We start from the raw sequence: 7963 nt of genomic DNA, 5'->3' as shown, positions 1-7963 counted from the left end.
TCCAGGTTCCTAAACAATATTGTTCTTTACAGCATCGGATTTTCTTTTCACCTGTTTTATAAACAGTAAACACCATTAAAATCATAACTGTAAAATTACAAATACAATATAGCATACAATAAATTTATTTATTACATTTATATCCTGCCTTTTTCCCACCTTAAGGAACCCAAGGTGGCGTACATAGTCCTCCTCCCCCTCCAGTTTATCCTCACAACAACAACCCTGTGAGGTGGGTTGGGCTGAGAGTCTGTGACTGGCCCAAAGTCACCCAGTGAGCTTCCATGGCTGAGTGGGGACTAGAACCTGGAACTCCAAACTCCCAGTCCAACACTCTAGCCACCACACCACACTGGCTCTCAGTGTGAATAAAACCGTCACTAATGGAATGCAACTACAACCTCTCCTCTTGTCCATCCAGGTCAAGTTCAAGGTGATTCGGGAAAAGAGAAGCCCTGCCAGTTACTAATTTCTTTTGATCAAAGGGGTGGGGGGAATGGGACAGACCCCATAAAAGTATGTCTTATCCACAGCAACTCCAGGCAGCCTCTTACTTGGGCTGCTTTTCAGTTTGCTGATGGCATTCAACTTGTGGTCTTTTCAGTGTTGTCAGAACTCACATCAAATAGCAAAATATGGGTTAATCTGTGGAACTATTGAGATCTGACCTCTCCACTCTCCTTTGAAAATGAGCTCCATGCTGAAGGATTTTGCTTTAAATAAATGCGGAGTTTAATATAGCATTCTGATTTGAGCAACCGATATAGCTTGCATGAAGAGCGTGCAAAATACAATGAAACTGAGAAGTATCCTGCCATTTCTTTTCGGAGAAACAGACACCCAAAATAGCATGATGTCAAATACTGTTTGTGTATGCTTGCCTAACATGTCTGATGCATTTGTGTTTATTTGGCCACATTGATATGTGACTAATCTTGCAAAATGTAAAAATATTGTTTTTAAAAATATTCATTTAATCTGCACACAGCCATTCAGAATTAATGTCTGAGATTCATCCTGGGCTGTCACATTAGATTTTGTATCCACTTGACTCCTGCAGCCAGACAGAATCTGCTAATTCCAATTTAGTTACGTTTACCTGTATCCAAAGCTAACATTTACGATGAGATGTTAATTTCCCCTCCTCTCTGCTTCTGATTCACTGAATAAAGCTCAGCACATTTTGCTTGTCTACAAGGAAATGCAATGCCACACCATTTTCTCAGAGTGTAGTCCTTACCCAAGGGGGTTAGAATGGGGCAGAGATACCACTACACCAGCAGAGAAGGCACATGGAACCCAGCAGCCCTCCTACACCTGCAGAACATTCCTGCTGCCACTAGGCCCAAAACAAGGAGTGCAGTGTTTGAGGGAGGGTGGATCTGCTGGATTCACAGCCCCACCATTTTGCAGCAGAGAGCTCTGCAAAATGAAGATCTACTGAAAAGCCCAATAAAGCTGCCCACCACCACGACCACTCCTGCCCTGCCCACCAGCATGCTCCACCACTTCATTCCCCTTCCCCACAATCAGGATCGCTTAATGGTGGAGTGCGGGGAGAATGTAGCAGCTTCAGGAGCAATTTTCAGCTGGAAAATGGCATGTGGGAAAGAGTTAACTCCTGTCTTAAACACCCCACTCCTAATCCAGATCTGAGGCCCACTTAGTGGCTTTTTCTCACAAAAGAGCTGTGGCCAGCCCTAAACACGCTCTTGAAACATGCTACTAACATCTAGTTTGGCCCTTAGGAGGGCAGGCTTGTACCATTTCTCCAAAAAGTCACTGCACAATACCATTCATCACTGGAGTAGAAAGTTCAAGAAGACCAAATGCTCAACTATGCATGTTCCTCGAAACAGAATGCCTTCCTGTGCAAGGTACTGTGAATATATCTGGGCTGTAGCAATCCATGCTACTCATACTGGCAGATGACAAAGGCACGAAAGACAACTGCTGACAGGGGCGATCAAGAAACAGACAGCATGATCATCACCTATGTCTATGTCTATGTGGTTGAGCCACCTGTGTCCCACACTTGACATTCTGTGGAAAATAATATGGGCCATCAAAAGCTATGGACACCAGGGATCATTTTCAGGAAAATCAAACAGTATCAACCTGAACAGAGATGGGCAGCTTGTGGCCCTCCAGATGTTCTGGGCTACAATTCCCATGATCTGTCACCATTGTCTATGCTGGCTAGGGCTGATGGGGGTTGTAGGCTACAATATCTGGAGGGCCACAGTTGCCCACCCTAGACCTTGATGATAACCAATATTGGAAAAGCACTCAATACCCTGAATGATCTGCTCCTACAAACGGTAGAGGCAAAATTTACTCTAGTCCTATGATACTGTATGAAGACCTACCAAGTCAGGCAATTCAAGCTTTGCTGGTGCTTATCCAGTGTGCCACTGAGATCAGTAATGCCATTCAGGAGGTTGGCAACTTTGAGGACTGATTTCTTTTATAAGCAAGAGGTCACTGATCACATGCTAAAATCAAATAGGGCAAAGCCCTCAGATGAGCTTTGCTCCCCAATTTACTAAAAAGCCTCTGGCAGTGGTTGGCACACACACGACACAGCCCAATCACCAGTCTGCACTTTGGCAATCTAAAGCACCCCACAGGCTCATCTATTCTACACCCTCTCCTCCCATTCTGAGGCTGAATCTACACATAGCAGTTATACCGTTATCATACCATTACCATAACTGTACATGTGACACCAATGGGCACCAATAGTTATGATAATGGTATGATAACGGTACAACTGCTATGTGTAGATTCAGCCTGAGTCTACCAGTTGCTGGAGCAACATGCGAGCTGAGCTTGTCTGGCTTCCAGCTGCCACACCACGCCATGCTTTGCTTAACCAGTATCTGCCTTGGCTTTGGCTGACCTCACTTCTGGGATCTCCCCCCATGCTGACCTTCCTGGAACTTGACCCTTGCTATGCCTGACTTTGCCTTTTGGATCTGGACTGTTGGTTGTTGATCTGTCCTTTCAGCACCCCAACTCTGGCTTGATCAGACCCAGCTCACCAAACCCTGGAGCTGGGCTTGCTGATTGTCCGCCTGGGATGTGGGCACAGCAATACCCTCTACTGGGCTAATCCCCCTACTCAGCAGGACACGCAACCTGAAATTGTATAGGGCATTGACCCTGCTGGCTGGGGCTGATGAGAACTGTAGTCTAAAACATCTGGATGGCACTGTCAGGAGGTCACCCCTGCCGCCTTCTGAAATCCTCAGGTAGCCAGAATCAACACGCAGACAATAGGGCTCTTTTCCAAGGCTTTATTCCCATTCAACCTAATGACGCTTACAGATGCTAATTGCTTGATCTTACGAGTGAGACTTAAGAGAGCTGCCTACTCCGGGGTTCTAACCTTAGGAATCAGTTGATCTCCGTTTGGAGAGGAAGGCGAGAAACCTCTGTACTTATGGGCTAGGAGGAGAGAGTCCACCCTTTTCCTGTGGGGCATCGGGGCACCACTGTTGCCATTGCACCAAGCGGGCTGAGTGCCTCCTCTCAGCGCCCGCCATCTCCCACTTGACGCTGCACCGTCACCTAGCGTCCAGAAACTGCTGTTGCGCCTCCCTCTCCCTGCCAGGGTCACTATCACTCTCAGGAATGTGTACCAGGAGGGACTCTCCCCCTGGCTGCTCCTCTGAACAGCATGCAGGTTCCTCTCCTGTGGTTTCTATTTCTTCCTCAGAATCAGAACTGCTTTGGGGCTCTCTGGGCTCCGATCCAACCCTGACAGGCACCAGATCATTTACCCCAGCATTAAGGCAATCCTTATGTAGAAGAAATTCGATCAGTGTGTGCAGCTTTTTCCCTTTCCTGTGAGAGTCTGCACATACTACCTGGATTGGAAATGGATGACACATTTAATATAACTGAATAGTTAAATGGGACTTTAAGACAATGAACGTTATCCACTTAGTCCATTTGGATATGCTAATAATTAAAACTGCACGTGCAGTAATGATTAAGGCTACTCCAGGTAACGAAGAGGAAAGAGATGCGCCCTTGATGTGTCATGGCACTACCATAATGGAAGCATTTAGTTAATGGAGGATCTGTGCCAGCACAGCGAGCATATAGAACCTGCAGGTGGGGAAAAAAACACATACAAACACATTTCCCAGCAGAATCTCACATCACAATTCATTAGGAAAAATCTACAATAACTGATGAGAGAGGCACAAAATGGATTTCCATATTGCTGGACTGAATCATGGCTCCAAGCAATTAATGCTTTTTGTCATATTAAGCAGATATATAATGCTATCTGACATTACAGTATTTCACATTACAGTAAAATTTTGTAGCATCTGCTCATAATCGGACTTGAAATATGTTACCTAGAAAAAAATATGTTATCTCTGGAACAGTCAAACCCCATTAGAAACCTTAGGCTTGAAAAATCACTATGTTAACAGTTATGTCCCCCAGCCAAGGTTTGCTTTCCTTAAATAGTGTTAAACTTAAACCCAGGAGCCCTAGTCTCTTTCAGAGTTTCCTCGGTGCACTGAGCTTGAAAAGTCTTAGTGCAGAGATTCACTCAGTGTTACTGAAGTTGCAAAAGACATGCAGGCTAGCAGAACTGCATGCAAAATGTTTATGCCATTATGAATAGTGTGTTAATATTTTACTATCAAACCAGATTGCTTAAATATTGATCACTCAAATGTTTTAAGATTGGTATAATTAGGAAGGTTTGTTTATGCCCTTTATCGCGATATTAAAAATCACTGTTATGCTACTACTAAGACTCCAATCCATTCCTCAAGTAAGTGAAGTCCACAGATCTCATTGGAATTGCTTCCACTGGCTGCTTAGGATGCAAAGAAGTCTATACACTTTTTATCTTCTGTTATCAGCCCCTCCTATGCTGATCCATATGGGCAACTTTGGGGAAGGGTATAGGGGGATGTGGTAGGGAGCTTTTCATCACCCCACCATACCAAACACCTCCTTATTCCTGATTGGAGTGATGGTAGGGCAAAGAATGGTCTAAGATCATATGAGGCTGTTGACTGCTGAAATGAAGTTGGTGTCAACCTGGTTAAGGCCTAAATGTGTCAGGCTGTGCAAACCTTCTAAAAACCCTCTTCATATACTACACATTATGTTTTGCTATCGATATACATAAAGCGTGAAGGGAAGATGCTCATCTCCAAACATACAATGGACATGCACCAGGGAGACACAGACAATTGTTAATTCCCAACAGGATTCCACAAATTGGGCTTGGACTTGGTAGCCAGTCTTTTTCATAGTCTAGAACCCTGACACCTCATCCTCAGAGGATGAGGCTCTTAAGTTAACATATAAGGGAGAGGGCTAAAGTACAGAAGGGTGCCATGAGGTTCCCACCTCTTGACAGGAGGTCAACACAGGAGCTTGTTCACCAGGAAAGCTCCAGGTACCAGCTCCCCTGTGTCCAGAGGAGGTTGTGTTGCCATTCTTGGATTCTGACAACTCTAGCTATAATGGTAGCACCAGACCACAATCACTTCTGTGTTGTGGCAGCCCAAGGCTGCTGATACAAACCAGGCCCCTTTAAGGGATAAGGGCTAATCAGCCTAAAAGTTGCCAAAACCATACTTAAGGCTCAATCACAATCTACTGCTTGTTTGAGCAACATATAGGCAAGCTTGTCTGGCTTCCAGCCTCAGCATCACTTGGAATTCCCCGTGGTGCTGCTCTATTCCTGTTCCTGTTTCACTGGGAAACCTGACTCCTGCTTCATTGGAATCTACTGAGCATGTTCCTTTTTTTGTGTCCATTGCCTGGCAAAGGTGTGTTTGTTTTACCAAGGAGGAGAAGTGGATGGTGTCTGCAGGAGTTGTGACCACTGAGATGTTGTATCTTACCACAAGATGCAACTTTGCGCCAGTTTGAAAGAAGCTGTCAGTCTCCTTGCTAATGACAGGATAAAAAGTAAGAACATAAGAAGAATGATGCTGGATCAGACCAAGGGTCCATCTAGTCCCGCATTCTGTTCACACAGTGGCCAACCAGCTGCCACACAGGAAATCCACAAGCAGGACATGAGTGCAACAGCATTTTCCTGCCCATGTTCCCTAGCAACTGGTGTACATAGGCCTACTGCCTCCAATACTGGAGGTAGCATAGAGCCATGAGTAGCCATTGATAGCCTTATCCTCCAGGAATTTGTCCAATCCCCTTTTAAAGCCATCCAAATTGGTGACCATCAGTACATTTTGTGGTATTGAGTTCCACAGTTTAACTATGCGCTGTGTGGAGAAGTACTTCCTTCTATCTGTCCTGAATCTCCCACCAATCAGCTTCATTGGATGACCTTGGGTTCTAGTATTTTGAGAGAGGGAGAAAAATGTCTCCCTATCCACATTCTCCACACCATGCATAATTTTGTATACCTCTATCATGTTTCCCCTTACTTTCCTTGTTTTTCTAAGCTGAACAACTCCAGATGTTGCAACCTTTCCTCATATGGAAGTTTCTCAAGCCCCTTGGTCATTTTAGTTGTGCTTTTCTGAACTTTTTCCAGCTCTACAGTGTCCTTTTTTAGGCATGGTGACCTATATACAGTGTTCAAAGTGTGGTCGCACCATAGATTTCTCAATGGGGAGTATGATCTTGGCAGTTTTATTTTCAATTCCTTTCCTAATTATGCCTAACATGGAGTTTGCCTTTTTTACAGCAGCTGCACACTGTGTTGACATTTTCATCGAGCTGTCCACCACAACCCCAAAATCTCTTTCTTGGTCAGTCACCGCTAGCTCAGATCCTGTCAGGTTATACTTGAACTTGGGATCTTTTTGCCCCAACATGCATCACTTTACACTTGCTTACACTGAACCGCATTTGCCATTTAGGGAGCAATCCTATGGCCGCTAGACAGTGGCTAGATGGCCATAGGATATGGTGTTTTCCAGAAACCGACCTCGGAGCCCACACTCCGAGGTCAGCTCCTGGAGAACCAACCTCCCCCCAATTCCACGCTGCCTCCCAAGGGGCAAGAGGAGCACGGACAGCACGCTCACAAGAGGAACACGGAGCAGCCAGAAAGGGGAGTGGATGGGGGCATTCCAGGGCTGGAAGGGCGGAACTGCCTGTACGACACATCCTATGTGTCATACAGCAGCCTCCTTCCCTGCTCTGTGCTCCTGTGGCTAGACAGCCAAAAGCGCCTGTCTAGCCAAAAATGCAGGGCAGGAGGAGCACAGAGGGAACGATCCCCTCCGTGCTTCTGCTGCCCTGCTATGGATAGGTGGTCGCTTCCGAGTTTGGAGGCGGCCGCCTATCTCGATAGGATTGCATCCTTAGATGCCCATTCTCCCAGTTTGGAGAGATGCTTTTAGAGGTCTTTTTGTTTTAACTTCCCGAAATAATTTGGTGTCATCCACAACTTGGCCACTTCACTGCTCACTCCTATTTCCAGATCATTTATGAACAAGTTGAAAAGCATTGGTCCCAATACAGACCCCTGTGGAACCCCACTATTTACATCCCTCCATTGGGAGAATTTACCATTTATTCCTACTCTCTACTTTCTGTTGTTTAACCAGTTATGGGTCCATAGGAGGACCTCTCCTCTTATTCCATGACTGCAAAGTTTCCTCAGGAAGCTTTGGTGAGGGACTTTGTCAAAAGCCTTTCGTAAGTCCAAGCAGACAATGTCTACTGAATCACTCTCTGACCACTCTCTGCATAGGAGTAATACTCCTGTGCAGCAGCAATTGGTGAGATGGTGTAGCAATAGCAAATGGCCATCACTGCTGAGCAGCAACCGAGGGAGAAGTCCCATCCCCCCAAATGGTAGTCCTTTGTCAAGTTCCCCTCAATGTCTAGATCTTGCATCCTGATGTTCTTCTACTGTGTTTCCCCACTTGAAATCACTGGCTGTTGCTGGCGGGGAAATGCTCTGCATAACGATGTTGGGATATGAGGTAAGTTGTTACAG

Source organism: Heloderma suspectum, chromosome 1 (genome assembly GCF_057233095.1).
Source record: "Heloderma suspectum isolate Gila_16-S chromosome 1, 16-S_ref, whole genome shotgun sequence".
NCBI lineage: Eukaryota > Metazoa > Chordata > Lepidosauria > Squamata > Helodermatidae > Heloderma > Heloderma suspectum.
The sequence above is the reverse complement of the archived record's forward strand: the minus strand, read 5'-3'. Positions refer to the sequence as shown.